Raw genomic sequence first — 22,216 nt, forward strand, 5'->3', positions numbered from 1 at the left:
ATGCTCATGAAACCAATTACATCTCTGAAAGCATCACTTTTTCAGTAGAAAATTAATCTAAGACGCTCTTCCCTGTTAGGGCAGGAGTGCTTGAGCCCAAAGCCCGCTCAACAGCACAGCTCTGCCTGTGCTAGAGGGAGCATCTGCAGACTGACAGTCTCATTGGTCTTCTCCTGGCTTTGGGCTTTGAGTGAGTTCTAGATACTATATATGGAGTTACAGGAAAACCCACCTTTAAATGGTTCAAAGCAAAGCTGTAGAGGGCCAGGGCTGGTAGAGCCAGTACCTGAGTCCCTGCCAAGCACTCATAGGTGGGTTCATGGTCATCCTGTTAACTGCTTCCCCAGCTTGCTTAATCCTTTCATCCCAGTGATTTCTATTGTGGCCCCCCTCCTGTACTCCCTGCCTCCCACATATTGAGCAGTAGATAAGGAGCGTTGTATGTATTGGAAACTGGACTGAACTATGCCTTGCAGTTTATGTGGCAAATTAAAGCAAAGGCTGTCCAAGTTCTAGGCAGAAACTTGGTGAAAAATAGGAAAGATATGAAAGAGTGGTAGAAAACTAGGTAATATTTAGCTACTTATGTGAGGTTTCAGAGGAATTGAGAAATGTTTTTAATTGAGATGCAGACAGAATACATGGGACTCCAGCAAATAGAGTGCTGGGTATTTAACTGCAAAAGTGTGTGTCTGCCTCCAGGTATCTTGTCATTTTGCCATTCACAGCAGCGGTTGATGACCTCAGAAGAGTCAGATCTCTTAGAATAATAACTTTTTCTCAGCATACACTTTCTGTGAGAAAGCAGCTTAAGACAAAGAGATGTGTCTTGTGATAATACATTTTATCTTGAATTTTCTTCTTTTGCGCAGAGAGAGGTAACTTTTAATATATTAGGATTTTTTGTTGGTAGTGGTAGTTTTTAGTTTTTGTTTTGTTTTTTTAACCAAACAAAAAAGCCTGGGTTGTATCCCCAGCACTGCCAAAACAAAGCCTTTTCAAGTAATTGGGAAACGGGATTGTTGAGCTCGAGGAGACACACTCCTAGATCTGAAGGTGGGGGTTAAACGTTCCTTGGCCGTGTAGACTGCACAGACTTTCAGGGCAGCCTGAATCACATACTGAGTTCTGTTAAGGGGAAAGGAAGTGTGCCTGGTTTAGGATTTTTTTCCTGGCCTCGATAAATGTGTATTTTGGAGAATGGCATTGTCTGCTGTGTATCAGTCCATGTGCTTCCGTGGGTCTTTGTTTTAAATATTGTCCTCACTTTATAGAGTTGTGTTATTATGCCAAGAACTGCAGAACATGCCATCTTTACCATTATGGACCTTTGGAATAATGCTCAAGAAACATTTTCTATGTATGTTTAAACTAATGTTTAACAGTTTTCCAAAAGCTAAGGGAAAGTCTTCCAGCACAGAGAGCCTCAGGTTTCTGTGCATTAGGAACAACTGAGCTGATTTGTACTGCGTACAAATCTTAGCTGGAGATAAGCCCTGGGGACAGGGGTGGTTTGAATAGGTAAGTGTGTGGGGTATAATAAGTGGCTGGTGTTGGTAGGAATGAGGGACAGAGTAGGAGCATGGTGAATCAAGGCCTGTTTATATACATGAATAAACACTCTACTATTAAAAAAAACTAATATTGGCAAAGACTCTAGGAAAATGTTAATTCCCACATCAGGCCCTTGAAATATGAAATGAATAAGAAAAGAATTGCAAAAGAGCAATGTCAATTTGTATCAGTTTCTTCTGAGATAGAAATATCTGTTTTCCATTCCAACTTTATTGGATATTCTCTATTGTTTTGCAATATAAAAAATAATAAAGAATTTGTATCTTGTAATATGTAATATGTAATCATTTACAGAAAATTATAATTTAGTATCTTAATGTTCTTTAATAAATGGTTCCCATAATCTTTAATAATTCAGCATTCCTTAGTAATTATGATGCTTTATAATAGCTTAACTATTGTTAAAACCCAATATTAATACTGGGTAAATAGCAGGTAGCAATTTTATGTAGAGGTTGGAGCTCACGTGGAAGACACTTCCACCTTTGCACAGTGTTGCTTTGATGGGACTTACTTTTATATGAATATTCTGAGTAGCCCTTATATTAACATCTGGATTATAAAGCTGACCTACAAAGACAATGAGTAATGCCTCTGGGACCACACCATTTCTGTTTCTGCACCTGAATCCAGTAGGTCAATATTTCACTGCGTAGGGCATAATTCAAACACAACTCTAAGTGGCTCTTTTGCACTTTCTGTAAAAGGGGAAGTAAAATGCTTTTAAATATAAACAACTAATGTCCCAATTATTTCACATTATCAATTATACCAAATAATCAAAGGAAACACTAATTACCAAAAGAAAGAGGTAGTTTTTATAAACCTGAAACCAGCCCAGTGGGAACACTGTGAGACTCACACCACTTGCTTCCAAACTCCAGATACTCCAACTGGCACCTGCTGAAGACATTGTATGTGGACTTTTTATTTCTTTTTTTTTTTAGATATTTTCTTTATTTACATTTAAAATGCTATCCCCAAAGTGCCCTATAGCCCTTCTCCACCCTGCTCCCCATTCCACCCACTCCTGCTTCCTAGCCCTACAATTCCCCTGTACTGGGGCATATAACCTTCACAAGACCAAGGGCCTCTCCTCCCATTGATGGCCTACTAGGACATCCTTTGCTACATATGCAACTATGTGGACGTTTTAACAATAAAATGGTCACTTTGGCCCTTCCAGACAGTGCCAGCTCTGGCCACCTTGGGTACGAAGTCGGCAGACGGTCTCAAGATCCCCAGAGGACTCTCCACTCCTAAGGCACCCTAGCACTCCCAGGATCTTAGGATCACTGGTGAGTGGAACACAACATCTGTTCCAAACCAATCATGATGAGCCTGTGACAGCAGAAGCAAGGACACAAGAGCCCTGCCTTACCAGCGGGCTCAGGTTCCTTCTGATGGGTGCTGGTATACCTTGGTTTCGAACACACCAGAAAGCCCCAAGGTCCCCAGAAGAGATACCACTTCCAGGAACTGTAACATGCTCAGGATCTTAGGATTCTAGGATCCCAGGAGCTTGGTCACACCAGTATCTCAGGGTCTCAGAGGAAGCTTGACTGCCAAGAACTCTGACACACCCAGAATCTCAGGTTCACAGGATTCCGGAATCACAGGATCACAGAGAAAGCTGGATTCTGAGGAGTCCTGAGTCAATTGGGATTATAGGAAGGACAGACTCCAATCAGATATATTGAGGGCAGCAAGCACTTGAGATAATTAGATAGCAGGAGAATTAGATGGCAGGAGGCAAGCGTAAGAACAGAAGCAACAGAAACCAAGGTTACTTGGCATCATCAAAACCAAACTCTCCCACCATAGTAAGTCATGTATATACCATCACACCAGAAAAGCAAGATATGGATCTAAAGTCACTTCTCATGATGATGATGGAGGACTTTAAGAAGGAAATAACTCCCTTAAAGAAATACAGGATGTAGCAGAGAATGTGAGGTCCCTTCTTCCTAAGCAGGCATTGCAGCCAGAAGGCCACTCAGCCAGCTTTTATTTCTTCACCAATTTGAAGGGATTTGATGGGTAGAATTTGGGAAATTTATCATCTTTCAAAACATATCACTGATTATGTTAGTAAGAATTCTATCAATTCAACAAATTACCTAAGATAATCAACTTATAGAGACTAAAAGATTAGAGTTTGTGCTTTCTGGCCCTCCTGTTTGGGATCTGTGCTGAGGTAGACTTTCTAGGCAGAAGCACAGGACATCACAGCAGTTCATGTCTTCATGGTCAGGAAATAAGAGACAGAAGAAGGGATTAGTTTTCTAATATTCTTCTCACGTGTGTATTTCCAATGACTTCACTTTCTCACATTAGGGCCCACATCCTAAAAGTTCTACAATTTTCCAACAATAACACAAGTCTGTAGTACATGGATCTTATGGGACTTGTAAGATCCAAACAATAAAACTGGAGAGTCTCTTGTCTTTCATTTTGTCATTTTCATTAGTATTATACAATATGAAAAATGGAGAAGGTATACTCTAACATTTGCTCAGGTGTTTGCAGAGATGAGGAACTGTACACTTGGGATTACAGCCTGAATGAGTCTTTCCAAGGGTGGTCCTCCCTCATCCACCCATATCCTGTCTTTCTCTATTCTGTGCCCTCACATTTGCCTTATTCAGATTTCCTTCGATTTGTTTCATTTTGTAAATGATATCTCAAGTGTGGAATATTGTTTGGGGCTTGGATTGTATCAGAGTAAATGGGTAAAGCTTTTGTGAGTGACAATCTGTCAATACTGCACAACACTTTTAAAAATGATACATTCCTTTTCTATGAACTTTATTGCTGAGGAACTGATTCAGAATGTCAAGGTTCCTGTATGAGGCTCACCATCACACTGTGATTTAACAGAAAAATCATATGTGATAATAATGCATGATGATGTTAAATATTAGATGGTGGCAAAAATGTGGTAAATTATGTACAATTTGGTTTTAATAGAGCTTAAGGTTGTGGTTTGAAAGGTCATCTCATGTCTCTCTCTGCCTGTGAACCAAAGGTTCTATAAGGGCAGGAATCACTTTGTCAATGAAAATAAGGCCATATATCACCACAGACCTTGTTCTATTTGTAATTGTCAAATAAGTATCTGTGAAGAGTCATCTGTCCAAGAGCTATTGATCTCTTAATGGTCACTCCTTCTGTCTCAGGGGTTTACAGTCTCAGCTACACATTCAAGTTTCCTGTGGGTTTAAAAAATACCATTGCCTGAGTTCCCTCACCAGAACCTAGACAATCTGTGAATGGTCCTCACACTAGAACTCTACATGGTTTGACTTTAGTCCAGGGTGAAACTCACAGCTCTGTGGTACTCCATTCTTTAAACATCCCAGAGCAAATGACCAAGCAGTACCTTAATCACAGAGAGGATCATGCCTATCCTATGGTATATCTTCATTCAGGAGGATGGTGCTGTGTCTTCCCATGTATAATCTAAACACCTACCTTCAGTTTTCTTCTCAATAATCTTGAAGGAAACACAGAATACTGGTTTCTAAAGTTAGTATTGCATTGCTGTCAACACATATTCATCAATACCAAACTATTTTCATCTCTATTATCCAGTATTTTCCTCGTAGTAATTGCTAATGGGAAATACACTAAGTGGCAGCCTAAGGAGTTAGTTTTTTGTCAACTTGACAGTGACCTAGATATGACTCTGGGAAAAGGTAATCTTAACTGAACATATGCCTATATAATGCTAGTCTATAGGCAAGTAATGTGGTATTTTCTAGACTAATTATTGATTAATTGATACAAGACGGTACAGCTCACTGTGGACACTGCCACCCCTGGACTGATGTTCCTTGGTTGGTATAAGAAAGTAAGATGAGCAAGGAAAAAAAGGATAAACCAGGAACCAGCATTCCTCCATGGCCTCTGCTTCAATTCCTGTCTCCAAGTTTCCAACTTGAGTTTCTACCATGATTTGCCTTCATGATGGAGTGTGAAATGAGAGTTCTAAGCTGAAATAAAGTTTTTCTCTACAAGTTACAATTGGCCATGGCATTTTATTACCACAATAGAAAGCCCAACTATGACAGAAATTGTAACCAGACAGAGAACTATTGCTGGAACAGACCTGACTGTATTTTAGGAAGGATTGTGGCATGATTTGCACTTTGGTTTAGAAAAGCCATGAAGTGCTCAGAGTTCAGTGAGGTGTTTTGGAATGTAGAAGATAATGCAAAGAGCATGGCAGATTATGGAGACCTCACTGTGAGTGTCAGAGAGAAGTAAAGGCTGTTTCAGTGCCATTTATTTGATATTTTAAATTATTAGCCACTCAGGGGAAATTTTTGCTTTGCTAGGACAATTGATGCTAGTCAGCTGTAGCTGAGAAATTAGCTGTGATGAAGAGAGCAATATGACTGAGGGTCATAAATTTGGGAGTGTTTCCTTGGAGTCAGCACACAAAAGCTATACTGCAGAAGCAGCCAAAGTTGCACTTTGTGCTAGCATCCAAACATGATAATACGTAAGAGTCTCTCAGGTGGTACTGATTTTGAAGGCATGCAGGGGTCATGGAAAGGGCAGGCTTGACACTTGTGAGAGGTTTGGCATCATGTCGGAGGTCAATTTCTATGAAGAGAGCCCAAGAGAGAGAACTAGTGAAGTTGCATCCTAGCTGCTGTGGAGATTCTAATAATTTGGAGATGACCAAAGGATGGGATGACCTCTAAGGGATGACCACCAAGGACAGTAAATGATGTGGAATGAGCTGATCTGACCATAGAAGATACACTATGTGTGCTGTGGAGGTCAATTCCACAGACATTGAGTTTTTTGAAGGCCTCTGGAGCACAGAAGATACTAAGCAGATATTAGAAATCAAGCAAAAACATATACTGTTGAACTTAGGTTTTGCTTTGATTTGATTATATCTGTAGCCTAGTTCTTCTTTCTTAGAAAAAGTAGTATGTAACTTTTTTTTTTACAGGAGGCCACAGCTGAGAGACTTTAGAATTATAAAGGGGCTTTGAATTAAAGATAAATAATTTAAAGAACGTTTAAAATTATTGACTATTTTAAAACTGTGGGACTTTTTAAAAGCTAGAATGTTTTGTATTGTGATGTTGATATTAATATGAGAGCTTGAGAATGAACTAGAAAGAAAAGGCTATGGATTAACAAGTGATGTGTTTATGTACCAGGTTGACAAAGGTTCAATTGTGCTGGTTGGATTTTGTGAACTTGACATAAAACTAGATATATCTGAAAAGAAAGAATCTTTATTGAAAACATGGCTCCATAAGATTGGCCTGTAAGCAAGGCGGAGGGAGTATTTCGTGAATTGATTGATGATTGATACTAGTGGTGTCTAGATGGTATAAGAAACCAGGCTGTGCAAAGCATGAGGAACAATGAAGTTAACAGTATTCTTCCATAGCCTCTGCTTCAGTTCCTGTTTCCAGGTTCTTATCTTGAATTCCTGTCCTGACTCCCTTTAATGACAGACAGGGATATGGAAGTGTGAGCAAAATAACCCTCTTCCAGGTTGCCTTTGGTCATCACATTTTAGCACAGCAATAGAAACCCTGACTGAGATACAGACTGGGGAAGCAAGCAGGACAACATGGTGTACAAGGCACAGCAAGTGACAGCTATTGGATACATGGCTAAGGCTGGCAGTCCCTCAACTCTGCTCACTTTCACAATCAATCATAGCTCACACAAACTATGACATGCATCCCACATCCCTGCTACTTTACCCAACACTCTAATGGCTTACTCTATGCCAAGCTCTACATGTCATCTAACTAAGCTTGAAATCATTTGAACTTTCTATACTCAATAACTCAACAGAGTGCTCTTTCGATCATTCAAATGCCCCACCCTTCAGGATAATGACCTTAACTTAGTCTGACTGCTAAAGCTATCCTCTAAAGGTCAGGCAGTATCATTCTAAAGACCTTTCAATACCTTTGGAAATCTTTATTTCCTTGCTTGCTCTATTGGATTTTATAAGCAGAACTGACAAATAGGATTACATGCAATTACAAAGCTTATGCAGAGCCAAAGAAACTCTCAGACATGAACACAGAATATTTCCAGCTGATCTTAGAAGGCTGTTAAAGGGGCCTGGGGCACAATTCCCCAAGTTCCATCCCTCACTGAGCAGCAAATCTGAGCCCAAAGAAGCATGAACATTCTATTTCTAGTGGAAGGTTCATTGTTTGTCCAGAGTCACTGGAGCAGCATTGAAGATGAATTAAATCTATGAAAAAGCTCTTCAGGACACTGTTCTAGCCTAAAATCTATATCACTGAGCCTGTGTTTCCAGATCCATTGAGGAAACTCTCAGGTTTACTTAGTAGCCACTCTCCTTATGCCCTGTAAATCACCCCACTACCAGGAAGGTTGTGAGGCAATTGTTTAAAATAAATATTGAACTATGGATTCCTCTTGTCCAGGAATAATTAAATATTCCATTTATTTTATAAAGTTATCCATCTTATTTTACATGTATAAGTGTTTTTTTGTTTTTTGTTTTTTGGTTTTTTTTTTTGTGCATGTGCATGCAGTTCCTGCTGAGGCCAGAAAACAGTGCTGGAATCCTTAAAACTAAAGTTGCCTAAGTTTGTGAATCTCCATATACAACTTTGGAACCAAATCTGGGTCTTCTGTAAGAGGAGCAAGTGTTCTTCACTACAAGCCATCTCTTCATTCACATGTACTTAATACTGTTAGAAAGGTTATGTCCCAGTTATCAAAATTCTGCCCATCTATAGCCAGATGTAAGGATTTTGTTTGTAGTAAAATAGGAGACTCTACTAGCTCTGGGCACCAGATCTGTCCTCATCTCACTATTTGTCTAAGTGAAAAAATTTCTCGAGCCATTGCTGTCCAATGCAAGCAATAGGAAGCAAAACAAAAACCATCAAAACCTATTAATAAACAAGTTGCAGAAAATACCAGTAATGCCCTGGTGACTAGATGATTTTTAATTAATAACTCAGGCAACATGTATAATACCTGAAGATAATGATCAGAATGCATATCCGTATAAATTACTTTCCTTCAGGCAACTAGAGTCTGAACAGATTGACTAGTCATACACAGCTATTGCAGAGCCACTCCTGAACCCCCAGAATTATGGCTTTCAATCTGGCCCCACAATTGTCCTTACTTTCACATAAAGCATTGGGTATTTCCAGAAAAAGTCTAAGGCTTGACTCTATTGCTAACAGTTGTGAGCTCTCCTGAGAAATTGGCATCAAGAAACACTAAGCTTGACTGAGATTACACAGACTAGAGGACAGGCTTCAGGCTACACAGCAGCAGTGTGCCTGTAGTCAAGATACAAAAATCCCTAGAAATATTGTGAGACAAGTTGACAGTTTCTATTTCTCTGGAATTCTGAGAGGACAAAGATACTTAAACATACCACAGTATTCTCCTCAGTACTCAGGCTTCATTATCACAACAGGACACTGCCAACATTGCAGTTGTTGACAAAGAAGCATCCCTGTGATGTGTGATGTGCAATCGTCCAGCTGTATTGTCTTTTCAATTTGATTACAGGTAGGACTACTATTGATACCTTTTTGTTTGTCTTCTCTGTCTGTAGATGGATGTTGAAAAGACAAAGTTCAATCCACAGTTTCTTCAAGGCTCAGGAGATCTGAAGTCAGCTTCATTAGACTTCTATGTAAACTCATATTGGTTTCATTGACTTACTTGTAGCCAAGAGAAATCATTAAAACAGCAACAATAGACTCTCTAAAGAGAGTCATGCCAGGTTTCTTTCACAGGAACACCCAAGTAGTAACTGATCAGTTAATACATGTTACATTAATGTTTTAGCCAAGTCTGCTTTTTGTTGTTAACTAGGAATCAGTACTGGTATAGCTTACATAAAGTTTAGAATATAAAGCTCTGTCTGAATTTGCCATCCCAGATTTAATTGGTTTAGCCATCCTTGAGACATGAAAACATTCTTGTTTCTGCTGATATGTGCCATGGAATCCAAGCAGCTAACACTCAGATACAGATATAATCATGCCACACATGCTTGTCACACAATATAAAATACCAAATTGAAGCATGACACTGTGCCAATATGTTGCAAATCTGAATAAGAAAAGAAAATAATTTATTGGATAGGTAAAATAAGTTAAGCCACAAGTTTGGAATGCTTGAAAAAGCTTTGGTTGATTCTCTTTCTAGAAACATGTTTTTTACCGATGTTTTCATATTTAATTTTCTTGGTAATTTGATCAAGTATAAACTGTTGTTTACAATTGCCTCAATTTCTTACCAAGGGTTCTGAGCATTTACCTACATTTGTACTCAATTTCCTGGCTGCCTGTCTCCTGTCTCTTCCTCAGTTAGAAACGGGACAAGCCTTTTCTTCTCAGAACTATCACGGATGGGAACCAATACAGAGAAGTTAAGAACCGAGGACTCTGGAGTGAGGCACTGTGTTTACTATACTTGCATGGCTTGTCAGCCATGGCACTTCAGTCAAGTAATGCAACTTTCTTTTTTTTTTTTTCTCGTCTATCCAATATTACTATCTCACTTAAGCACATGTGTACATCACCCCTCATGTAGATTATTTTTTTTAATTTATTTTTTATTAGGTATTTTCCTCGTTTACATTTTCAATGCTATCCCAAAAGTCCCCCATACCCACCCCCCCCAATCCCCTACCCACCCACTCCCCCTTTTTGGCCCTGGGGTTCCCCTGTACTGGGGCATATAAAGTTTGCAAGTCCAATGGGCCTCTCTTTCCAGTGATGGCCGACTAGGCCATCTTCTGATACATATGCAGCTAGAGTCAAGAGCTCCGGGGTACTGGTTAGTTCATCATGTTGTTCCACCTATAGGGGTAATGCAACTTTCTAAAACCTCAGTTTCACCATGTGACAAATGCAGACATTAACAACTAGCTCAAACTCAGTTTACAAAGATTAAAGATCAGTGTTTGTGAAATGCTTGGTCCAATACAAGCCTCACCCTAAGCCTTGAAGAAATGTTAGCTGTTATTTTCCAACAGCCCTCTTTGTCCACATCAAATTTTCCTTGATTCAGTGAGAAGAATTTGTTTGTTTCTTCATTGTTACTGGTCCACAGCTATGATCAGACCTCACATAACAAGATCTTTTACATCAGACTTGGATGTATAAGAGACTGAGATGCAGAGCTGAACAGCTGTGATCCATCACTTACTGACTGCCGCACTTCAGTGTCACTGAGCCCATTTCCTTCCCAGCACAATGGAAAAGGACCAGGGTAATGATGAATTAAAACATCATGCACAAAAGTGGTTCACAAACTTGCACAGCACCTGAGATGTAGAAATTGTGATTAATGAGCATTTAAAATGAATGGATATGATGAAGTTGATGGTGACAATCAATAATTACTGTCAGCCAGACATGGTGCTGAACACTTTCAGTACTTGACCTACTCCTAGCTGTAACGGAGGAAAAGAAATTATCTAGTTCTGCAATCTGCGTAGCTCATTGCTGATTTGACACTTTCTTCATTTACTTTTTAATAATTTTAACCATTCTCTAGGAGTTTCTGGAAAAGCTTTGGGATTCGTGTCTTTGACCTCTAGCACTATAAAGACCATTCTCTGCCAACATGGAAGAAGCAATACAATAGTATTACAAATGTACAGAAGGCTGCATCTTATTGCCTCAAAAAGTTTTGATATTTCCCATATGTGGGATGAATGACAAATTTTTATTGCTTTGTTTGCCTGTTTTGATTGCAGAAGCTAAGGCTTTTATGTCCGATTGAAAAATTAGATTGTTCATTTATTAATATTAAGATGCAAGGCTTTGTTCCAAGGACATACCCCAACATAACACATTCTCAGATGGCCAGGCCATTTGTTGTAATTTTCCTAATCTTCCAGAAGGATTTTGACCACTACTTACATTTAAGGTTGTATACTGTCCAAGCACAGGATGTGATTCATTTTATAATGGTTATTATCATAAATTCATAATAGATAGGAATGCATTTTTCTAACATTTTCTAAAATAGTCTGGTTTTCCTAATAAAATCAGTGTTTTTATTATAGTTTTTAAACTTATGACAAATAATGTGTATTGAAAAGTTGAAACCATTTCTTAATTTATACAAAGGCAATCATGTGTTATATTTCTTATATAAATATGCATGAATAATATATACCTATAAATAGAAAATTATCTATGAAATATTATTTCCAATTCTCAACATGAATCCTTCATTATTTAATTCTCATTATTTGTTTTAAGTTTTTTATGTTTGTTGTTGATTTTATTTTGAGACAGGATCCTGAACTCCTATATACATAGCTTAGATTGACCTTGGAATCATAGCTATCCTCCTCCCTTAGCCTCCCAAGTGTTAGTTAGGCAAGCATAAGCTACCATACTTGGCTTTTTAAAAAGTGATTTTTGCCTCAACATGCTGTTTCCTCATGAATATATTGACGTTCAGGAAGCTGTGTTTTAGCTATGCCATCAAGCTATAAGCCACGCAGGCAGGAGATCAGATGTAGCTCAATTGCATTGGCTAGTCATTACTTTGATGCATCATCAGGACAACAGCATGCAACATTTTGTGGACATAAAGGTGGGGGCTGGGGTCAGAAAAGACTGTACTGACCCAGTGTCTTTTAGGTAAGAGGTTTGCTAACTTTCAGGTCTCACAGACCACAGCATTCTAAAATAAGAGGCACCAGTTCCAGCAGACAAAGCAAAGTGTCCAGCTTTTGGTTTCTGAGAGAATAAGATCTTGGACAGTGAGGAAGCAGGATTAGTTAATGTGTGACCAATGCGACTTGAAAAAAAATAATTTATTAAATAGGTAAAATAAGTAGCATTGTTTTGGGAGGGAAAGGGGGTTGGTTACTGTTTTTCTCACAGGGTGTAAGCACTGTCAGGCTGCTTTACTTCAGATCCCCATCAGGGAGGAGCCTCTGCCCTGCTCACAGCAGCACAGGGCTGGTGGCTCAAGTGTCTGTCACAGAGACGTAATCTTGGAGAGGTTGATAAAAGATACTGCTCTAGTTTTTGGCTGCCACATTAGAATCTATCACAGTCACTCTGATACTACATAAAATTTATCAAGAATAGAGGTTCTGATACTGTCCATATAGCAATAGCTTTATTTTCATTGCTGCCATTTGCTTGGCCAATGAAATGTTTTTAGTTGGAAATTTATTTTTTTCTTAGAGTAATAGAATTCATAGGCCACTTTCACATTAGGGTTTCCGTGAAAACTTCCTGTAACTTAATCAGAGATTGTTAAAATATAACTAAAGCTGGTGCCTTGGCAGGTTCCATTTCAAAGTTTAAATTCTAATTCTCTTAATAAGCTCATTTTCATACACTTATTGATTAACATCAGAGATACCACAAAGATAATATCAAAATCCCCATCCCCACTTTTGCCTCAGCAAAAACTTTTGCTCTCAATATGGATACTTCTTACCAGATATCATTAATATATTAGCAAAATCTTACATAGTGAGGAGTCTATGGATGGGTTCAGTCCATCAGAAGTCTCTGAGAATACGAGAGGATCAGATGTAAAACATCTGAAAGTGACATAAGACAGTGACTGAAGTGTTTAAAAAGGGGCCGTGGGATGCAACTGAGGCTTGGCATGGTGAGAGATAAAGAGAGATCAAAAGTCTATAGGTAAGAGACTTTGGAATTTTAGAAACACTTTGGATAATTTTGAGAGGCTTAAAATTTGAAAGAAACTTCAGATATTTTAAGAAGCCTGGATGTTTAGTGGTTAAATTTGCAAAGAATGGAACTTTAGAGGTGAAGGTGCCCTAGGATTGAAGCAGTCATGAAGAGAAGCCATGTCTTGGCACCAGATGGAAGGTGTGTTTAGAGTTTTAAAATGATCCTAAAGAGGCTCAGCCCAGTAGCAGCTGAGACTCGCTCCATTTTGAGATGTCAGTAATGTGGACTGATCACAATTGGCGGTGGCAGCTGTGGAGTAGAGCTGACCTGATCCATTGAGATGCAGACAAGATGTATTTGCTATGGATAGCAGAGCTGGAAAACTATCACTGCCAAGCCCTGTGGAGCCTCGCAGATCATTGAAACCCAGGAGTCTCTCTCGTACTGACCTTTATGTAGCTGTGCTTGGGTTTTGCTTTGGTCTCATTGTGACTGTGCCCTGATTCTTCTCTCTTAGAATAATAAAGCATGTAAAATATTTTGACTTTACCAGAAGCCCATAGTTGAGAGACTTTGGAATTTTTAGAGACACTTTGGATATTTTTGAGAGGCTTGAACTTTGAAAGAAACTTCAGATATTTTAAAGAGCCTGGACATTTAGTGGTAAATTTGCAAAGAATGGAACTTTAGAATTTAGAATGGTTTAAAATATTATACTATTATTCATATGAGTTCTTGGGTATTCTCAAGAAAGGAAAGGTTATGGTTTAACAGCAACATGTTTCCATGTCAAATGGGCAATGGGCCAACATTACTGGCTAGTGTTATACCAACTTAGCACCAACTGGAGCCATTTGAAAAACAAGAACCTCAGCTGAGAAAATGCCCCTACCAGGTTGGCCTGTGGGCAAACCTGTAGTGCACTTTCTTAGTGATTGATGTGGGCGGGCCCAGCCCATTATCAGTGGTGCCACTACTGGGAAGGTATTCCTGGAATATCTAAGCAAGCAGTGGGGAGCAAGTCAGTAAGCATCATTCCTCTACGGCTTCTGCTTTAGTTCCTGCCTTGACACTCCTGGATTATCGACTACAAGATATAAAATTAAATAAACTGTTATTGCACAACTTCCTGACACCCACACATTCAGGTGAGCATTCTGAAAAGATGAATTTTAACCACCCAAGTGTCCCATTACTAAGCACTGCTCCTGTACTAGCCCTGTACCCATCTGCAAAACACCAGCCCTCAACTCTGCTAGCATGTTACCAGATGATGACCCGAGCAAACACTCTGTATGCCTTGAGGGGACTGAGCTGAATCAATCTGTCAGTCCCAACAAAACTTATTGCTTATTGATGGGAAATGAAATTTGACCAGATTCTCCCACTCTGCCATGATGGACTGTACTCTCAAACTGTGAGCCCAGGTAAATTCTCCTCCTACTACTTCCTCTTCTTTCTCTTCCTTCTCTTCCACATCTCTCTCTGTCTCTCTGTCTCTGTCTCTCTGTCTCTCTCTGTCTCTCTCTCTGTCTCTGTCTCTCTCTCTCTGGTCAGGCATTTTATTACAGCAGTGAGAAAAGCAACTAATACTGAAATTGGTACCAAGAGTAGGGTAAGTACTTTGATAAAGCTATGTGGTTCTTTGATCTTTGGAACTAGCTTCCAGGATGTGGAATGGTTTGGAATGGTAGGCCAGAGAAAGCCTACTATATGTTAAGTGGAGTTCATTAAGCCACTTTGCATGGAGTTTGGAAGACCAGAATACCTAGAGAAATGTAGCCAATAGAATTCCTGTTTAGAAAATTTCAGAAAGGAACGATGATTATATCAGGAACTGGGCTATGGAACTCATTGCAGGACATTAAACTTTCATTCCTGAAAAGAATCTGTCTGTACCAGCATTTTCAACAAATGGTGCTGGCTTAACTGGCAGTTATCATGTAGAAGAACTCAAATTGATCCATTCTTATCTCCTTATACAAAGCTCAAGTCTAAGTGGATCAAGGAACTCCACATAAAACCAGAGACACTAAAACTTAGAGAGGAGAAAGTGGGGAAAAGTCTTGAAGATATGGGCACAGGGGGAAAATTTCTGAACAAAACAGCAATGGCTTGTGCTGTAAGATCAAGAATTGACAAATGGGACCCCATAAAATTGCAAACCTTCTGTAAGGCAAAAGACACTATCAATAAGACAAAAAGGCCAACAGATTGGGAAAATATTTTTACCAATCCTATATCCTACAGGGGACTAATATCCAATATATACAAAGAACTCATGAAGCTGGACTCCAGAAAATCAAATAACCCCATTTAAAAATGGGGTACAGAGCTAAATAAAGAATCCTCAACTGAGGAATACTGAATGGTTGAGAAGCACCTGAAAAAATGTTCAACATCCTTAATCATCAAGGAAATATAAATCAAAACAACCCTGAGATTCCACCTCACACGAGTCAGAATGGCTAAGGTCAAAATTTCAGGTGACAGCAGATGTTGGTGAGGATGTGGAGAAAGAGCAACAGTCCTCTATTGCTGGTGGGATTGAAAGCTGGTACAACCACTCTGGAAAATCAGTCTGGCAGTTCCTCAGAAAATTAGGCATAGTACTACCTGAAGATCCAGCAATACCTCTCCTGGGCATATACTCAGAAGATGTTCCAACTGGTAATAAGAACACATGTTCCACTATGTTCATAGCAGCCTTATTTATAATAGCCAGAAGCTGCAAAGAATCCAGATGTCCCTCAACAGAGGAATGAATACAGAAAATGTGGTACATTTACACAATGGAGTACTACCCAGGTATTAAAAGCAATGAATTTATGGAATTCTTAGGCAAATGGTTGGATCTGGAAGATATAATCCTGAGTGAGGCAACCCAATCACAAAAGAACTCACATGATATGTACTCACTGATAAATGGATATTAACCCAGAAACTTAGAATACCCAAGATACAATTTGTAAAACACATGAAATTCAAGAAGAAGAAAGACCAAAGTGTGGATACTTCATCCCTCCTTAGAATGGGGAACAAAATACCCATGGAAGGAGTTATAGAGGCAAAGTTTAGAGCTGAAATAGAAGGAAGGAACATCCAGAGACTGCCCCACCTGCGATCCATCCCATAAACAACCACCAAACAAAAACACTATTGCATATGCCAGCCAGATTTTGTTGAAAGGACCCTGATATAGCTGTCTCTTGTGAGGCTATGCCAGTGCCTGGCAAATACAAAAGTGGATGCTCACAGTCATCTATTGGATGGAACACAGGGCCCCCAATGGAGGAGCTAGAGAAAGTTCCCAAGGAGCTGAAGGGGTCAGAAACCCTAATGGAGGAACATTAATATGAACTAACCAGTATCCCCTGAGCTCATGTCTCTAGCTTCATATGTAGCAGAAGATGGCCTAATTGGCCATCATTAGAGGAGAGGCCCTTGGTCTTGCCGAGATTATATGCCTCAATACAGGGGAATGCCAGGGCCAGGAAACTGACGTGGGTGGGTTGGGGAGCAAGGCGGAGGGTGGGTATAGGGGACTTTTGGGATAGCATTTGAATTGTAAATGAACAAAATATAATAATAATAATAATAATAATAATAATAATAATAATAATAATAAAGAATCTGTCTTCACTGTTCGTGTATCCTGATAATCTGGGCCAGGTTAAATTTTAAAGTAATGAATTAATGTGTTTAGTGAATGAAATTTCAGGACAGCATAGCATTCTGGATGCCATAGTTATTGTTCATTGCTCTTATTAATATGTAGAGCGAGAGAGAGAGAACAACAAGGGAAGAAAATATATGAACTATGTGTAATTTAGTAAATAAAGTAACAAGTTCAAAGTTACTCATAATAAAGATTTGAAATCAACTAGTTATTAATGAGGTTAGTACCAGTATGGGGAATCATAGGTCTCTGAACTGAGGCATCAGAAGAGATTTTTTGAAGCAAGGTCTACCAATGGAAGGTTCCATGTTGTGAAAATAAAAGTTGATGTCAAAGGAGAGTAAAAATGCTGTTAAAGATAGCAAAATGCCGTTAAAGGGGTCTCTTGCTCAATATAGACCTGTAGGAAAATGTTCCCCAATGTCAGTATACATGGGCTGGACAACAAGGCCAGGTTTCATCCTGAGGTAACAGTGGAGTGTACCAGCATTGTTCCTAGGGCATTTTTTCAGAATAATAATAATAAAAAAGTTTGAGAGAGTCATGGAATATCTCTCTCTCTCTCTCTCTCTCTCTCTCTCTCTGTGTGTGTGTGTGTGTGTGTGTGTGTGTGTGTGTGTATTTGCCTGTCTGTCACTCTCTTTTCTCTCTCTCTCTCACACTGTGTGTGCAGATGCAGAGGGCCAATTTACATTGGACTGGATACTCTCAGATGGTGGCTATTCCAGAAACATGGGATTTGGGACATTGCATGCATGGAGAGGAGTCTATAAGTGCTACAGGTAGCAGAACTGATTTGTCAGGGGATTATAAACACTCATGAGCCTATATGATCCATTATCAGTCCCAGATGCCCACTTGAAGAGGCAATTGGGAATCATAGTAATTGTGGCTTCATAGAATGAGTTGGGTAGATAGAGTACCTTCTGTTTCTATTTTGTGGAATAGTTTGTGAAGAACTGGGATTAGATCTTCTTTGAAGGTCTGATAGAACTCTGCACTAAACCCATCTGGTCCTGGGCTTTTTTTAGTTGGGAGACTATTAATGACTGCTTCTATTTCTTTGGGGGATATAGGGCTGTTTAGATCATTAACCTGATCTTGATTCAACTTTGGTACCTGGTATCTGTCTAGGAACTTCTCCATTTCATCCAGGTTCTCCAGTTTTGTTGAGTATAGCCTTTGGTAGAAGGATCTGATGGTGTTTTGGATGTCTTCAGGATCTGTTGTTATGTCTCCTTTTTCATTTCTGATTTGGTTAATTAGGATGCTTTCCCTGTGCCCTCTAGTGAGTCTGGCTAAGGGTTTATCTATCTTGTTGATTTTCTCAAAGAACCAGCTCCTTGATTGGTTGATTCTTTGAATAGTTTTTCTTGTTTCCACTTGGTTGATTTCACCCCTGAGTTTGATTATTTCCTGCCGTCTACTCCTCTTGGGTGAATTTGCTTCCTTTTGTTCTAGTGCTTTTAGGTGTGTTGTCAAGCTGCTAATGTGTGCTCTCTCTAGTTTCCTTTTGGAGGCACTCAGAGCTATGAGTTTTCCTCTTAGAAATGCTTTCATTGCGTCCCATAAGTTTGGGTATGTTGTGGCTTCATTTTCATTGAACTCTAAAAAGTCCTTAATTTCTTTCTTTATTCCTTCCTTGACCAAGGTATCATTGAGAAGAGTGTTGCTCAGTTTCCACGTGAAGGTTGGCTTTCTATTATTTATTTTGTTATTGAAGATCAGCCTTAGTCCATGGTGATCTGATAGGATGCATGGGACAATTTCAATATTTTTGTATCTGTTGAGGCCTGTTTTGTGACCAATTATGTGGTCAATTTTGGAGAAGGTACCATGAGGTGCTGAGAAGAAGGTATATCCTTTTGTTTTAGGATAGAATGTTCTGTAGATATCTGCCAGATCCATTTGATTCATAATTTCTCTTAGTTTCTCTGTGTCCCTGTTTAGTTTCTGTTTCCATGATCTGTCCATTGGTGAAAGTGGTGTGTTGAAGTCTCCCACTATTATTGTATGAGGTGCAATGTGTGCTTTGAGATTTACTAAAGTTTCTTTAATGAATGTGGCTGCCTTTGTATTTGGAGCATAGATATTCAGGATTGATAGTTCCTCTTGGAGGATTTTACCTTTGATGAGTATGAAGTGTCCCTCCCCGTCTTCTTTAATGACTTTGGGTTGGAAGTCAATCTTATCAGATATTAGTATGGCTACTCCAGCTTGTTTCTTCATGCCATTTGCTTGGAAAATTGTTTTCCAGCCTTTCATTCTGAGGTAGTGTCTATCCTTTTCTCTGAGATGAGTTTCCTGTAAGCAGCAAAATGTTGGGTCTTGTTTGTGTAGCCAGTTTGTTAGTCTATGTCTTTTTATCGGGGAGTTGAGTCCATTGATATTAAGAGAAATTAAGGAAAAGTAATTGTTGTTTCCTGTTATTTTTGTTGTTAAAGTTGGCATTCTGTTCTTGTGGCAGTCTTCTTTTAGGTTCGTTGCCATGTTCCTGTGCCTCCCTTTTGTGATGGATGCATTTACTTTGACATTATATGGTAGAGATGTTTAACTTGATTTTTTTTATTGTATGAATGTTCAAAAAGGTCTGAGATTTTAAAAGCTACATAGAATATCAGAAGTGATGTTAGACATTTTGACATTGTTGGGACTGTTAACCACTATGGGCATGCTCAGAGATGTATTGAATGCATCATGTACAATGAAATGAAAATGGAATGTTTATGGCCAGGAGCAGGAGATGGCTTAGATTTGACATGTTTAGGTGACAGGTTGACAAAAATGTAGATTTTTGATGGTTAGTATTTTTTTGTCAACTGGACAAGATTATAATCACCATGAAAGCAAATATATGGGCATGTCTGTCAGTTTCTGAATTGATTTAAAAGGGGTGAGAAAAGCTACACTATGGGGTGACACTATCACATCAGCTAGTACCTGGACTGAATAAGAAGATGTCCATATGAGTACTAGCATCCATCACTCTTGTGGATGCTCCATTATCACACATGAATTCCACAGGTTTCTGTTCAAAATTGTAAATGGCAGACACACATTTCTCAAGTACAAACTTTCTCTATGGATTAGAAAATGAACTATATAAAGGGGACCCTTAAGACCCCACAAAACCACTAAAGCTAGGGAAGCATGTAAGGTCACTTCAGATCCTCACTCCTTCCTTATCTCCTTGAAATTAATTTTCCAGTATTGTCCCTAGCCTTGTAGCAGAACACCTGCTATAGTTCACTCCATCTTGTGTGCTTATCTCCAGTGGATCACACAGATTGATCCCTCCAACCTTCCTCCTGCCCTTCCTTCATGGCCTTATCCTAGTCCCCAAATCCAGCAAGCAGTCCCTGGGTATATTCAGGCCACACTGGCCATGGAGGCAGGTAGCCTAACTTCAAACTTCACCTTTCCTTCTGCTCCTCCTAATCCAATTTCTGAATGATACTTCCATCTCTGTATCAGAATACATCCTACTGCCACTGCCTCTTCTCTGACCTTCATCTCCATCAGATAAAGTAAATCTCCTCCAACCTCCCTCACCACTCATCCTATTATCCTATCCTCCAACTTCAATAGGCATTCCCTGGGAACTCACCAGCCAAGCTCAGTAGAACAGCAAGTAGCCCAGGAATGTAGGTCAATTCAGATCTTGATTCTCCCTCCTCTCTTCCATATCCAACCCCTAAACCTTCATCTCTAGCCCTTAGCAGACTACATTTTATGGCCTTTGATTGCTTCCTGTCCACATTCCTAGTGGAATAAGCAGATGCTAGGGGAACATACTGCATTCCTCCCTGTGGATACATAAGCCCCCTCCTTGTAAATACCGATTTCTGAGTGCCAACTACTAATACCAAAAACAAACAAACAAACAAACAAACAAAAAACCCACACATTTCACCAGGAATCACCCTTGATCACTTCTAGCAGGATCCCAGAATTCCCTACCAGGCAATACACATTTCTAAAAGTTAAACCAAGAAAGAAAACACCACGTCCTCCTAAGACAAAAGCTAAGAAACAAAACATCAACTCAACAAAGGTAAGGCCAGCTATCAGCTCCTATAAATGCATTTATCCTACATCCATAGGCCTAGGTGCCAGCATAAAAACATAATCAATAACAGCCATGGCAACATAGCTCCTCTAGAGATGGGAAATCTACCAAAGTAGGTCCTTAGAATTGAAACATAGTTGAAAGACGAGACTTTAAAATAGCCTTTGTGAATATAATGGAGGTCCTTAAAGAGGAAATGAATAAATCCCTTAAAGAAACCTATGAAAATGGAGACAAGCAATTGGAAAAAAATGAATAAAATAGTTCAAGACCTGAAAGTGAAAATAGAATCAATAAACAAAACCCAAGCTTAAGGAAATCTAGAAATTAAAAATTTAGGAACACAAATTTTAGGAACTACAGAGGCAGAATATAAGAGAAGGAAAACAAAATCTCAGACATTGAAGAAATGAAAGTAGAAATGGATGCCTTACTCAAAAATATGTTTAATTTTAAAATATCCTGGCATAAAACATCCAGAAAATATGGAACATTATGAGAAGACCAAATCTAAGAATAATAGGAATAAAAGACAGAAAAAAAAAACCGAGGTCAAAGGCAAAAAAATATTTTCTAAAAGAATCATAAAAGAAAATTTTCCTAACCTGAAGGAGATTCCGATTAACATCAGGAAGTATAGAGAAGACCAAATAGACTATATCAGAACTGAACTTCCTCTTGGTACACAATAATAAAAACACAGAATATACAGAACAAAAAAATATCAAAAGCAGAAAGGGAATAATAAGAAGAAACATATAAAGGCAGATCTATTAAAATAATATCCAACTTCTTAATGGAGACTCTAAAATCCAGCAGAGCCTGAATAGATATTCTGTAGAATCTAACAGACCACAGTTGCCAGCCAAGACTACTTACTATACTCAGAAAAACTTTCAATCACAACAGATGGAGAAGACATTCTATGGTGAAACCAAATTCATACATACATACATACATATATACATACGAAAAATTTCATTGTAAAGAAGTTCAAAGTAAGACACAAGGAATAAATAAATTCAAACAAGCAAATACACACACACACACACACACACACACACATGCACACACCATCACTACCACCACGACCACAACAACAACAATAGAAACAACAACAAAAAAAGAATCAACACTGTTCTTTGATACATCTCAACATGAATGTTCTCAGTTCCCCAATAAAAGAAAACAAGAAAAAGGTTGCAAACAGGATCCAGCCTT

At 38.9% G+C, this 22,216-nt stretch overlaps 1 protein-coding gene across 3 annotated transcripts in view; it reads right to left on the minus strand.

Moving 5' to 3' along the window:
• The window catches only part of Xkr4 (XK related 4), a 459,508-nt gene that overhangs the window by 329,107 nt on the left and 108,185 nt on the right, over positions 1-22,216 (minus strand). The gene's annotated exons all lie outside the window — the stretch shown is intronic.

This window comes from Mus caroli, unplaced genomic scaffold, assembly GCF_978045245.1.
Source record: "Mus caroli unplaced genomic scaffold, Mus_caroli_1 scaffold_1, whole genome shotgun sequence".
NCBI classification, from domain to species: Eukaryota; Metazoa; Chordata; class Mammalia; order Rodentia; family Muridae; genus Mus; species Mus caroli.